General features: G+C 42.9%; 1 protein-coding gene across 1 annotated transcript in view; it reads right to left on the reverse strand.

The window, feature by feature from the left end:
- Window positions 1–1,235, reverse strand: part of Psmb7 (proteasome subunit beta 7) — a 58,936-nt gene that overhangs the window by 29,366 nt on the left and 28,335 nt on the right. The window lies entirely within an intron of this gene.

The following is a 1,235-nucleotide window of genomic DNA, read 5'->3' on the forward strand; positions in this document are numbered from 1 at the left end:
AAAAAAAAAAAAAAAAAAGAAAACCCAAAAACCTCAGTTTCTGTTTCAAGGCATAAGTAGAAACCTAAATTCTCTAGGTCTCACTAGGAAAAACCAAGCTGGTTTTGTGTGGAAAACAAAGGACAGCTGTCAGGAGGAAACAAGAAAATTGCAAATGAGGAAATCTCTGAAAAAAATTCTTCTAGATAGAAAACGTTCCTGCAGAGTGGCCAAAGGCAGGCTTGCCTTCCAATGTGTCCAAGATTATCTATCTTGAGGAAGAGCCCAAGGGTAAATGGGTTAACAGGCTCGAAATCCACATTTAAAAAGGATACAAAAAGACAGGGTATTTACCCAAGAGCTAACAACTTTGTAGAGAATGGAAATGAATTACTGTTAAAGAAATAAACCAAGCTTGGCTTAAAGGCATTTTTCCTGGGGGTCAGGGGTGGGGGCGGGGGGGGGGGGTCACACAAAACCGCCAGCCGTTTTTAGTCTTCTGGCCCATCTCCCCTGACACAGTCACAGTAAGTATCTTTATTCTCTCTCCCAGGCATAGATCTGCTTCTGTGCAGCTTCATTCAATATTTTAATGGAAAAAAAAAGTTCCCACCCAACCAACCAAACAATTCTTCCTTCATCAGAAGCTGCTTCCTGTGTGGCAGTAACACCAGACATATTTCTGTAAGTGGAAAAGATACATCAGAACCCCCAACTACTGGTTCAATAAGAGTCTGTTTTATGTTTGTTGGGGTCAGGAGGGCTCTCCACAGTGTAGAGGTGGTAGGTGAATACAGGAAGGGCATGAACAAGGTATTTCTGCTTTCCTGTCTCCGCCTCCATCTTTGGCACACACAGTAGGAGACGTTCTCTGGAAAGAACCTCCTAAACTATGCTTGATTCTGCTCCCTCTGAAGCCAAAGACAAATAGGTTCCAAAAGAAATGTAAAGAGAAGGAGATTCAATCTCGAGAGAATTTCTACATCTGCAATTAGCTCCTACCCCAGCTCTCAGGAAAGGAGGGCTCTGGCGCCCCCTCTGCATGAGACCACAGAAGTGCTAGGAAATGGCACAGTCCCTGTCAACAGGTTTTTGGCTACACACATCTGCTACACAGAAAGTTTGGGTAATGATTCACACAGGAGTGCAACCGTCAAAGCCACAAGAGGGCAGAGTAAAATCAGCACAGAACTTCAAGGCAATGCAATGAGAGGCACAAGAAAAGAGGAACTGTTAATTTAAAAAAAAAAAAAAAA

This window comes from Mus caroli, chromosome 2 (assembly GCF_900094665.2).
Source record: "Mus caroli chromosome 2, CAROLI_EIJ_v1.1, whole genome shotgun sequence".
Lineage (NCBI taxonomy): Eukaryota > Metazoa > Chordata > Mammalia > Rodentia > Muridae > Mus > Mus caroli.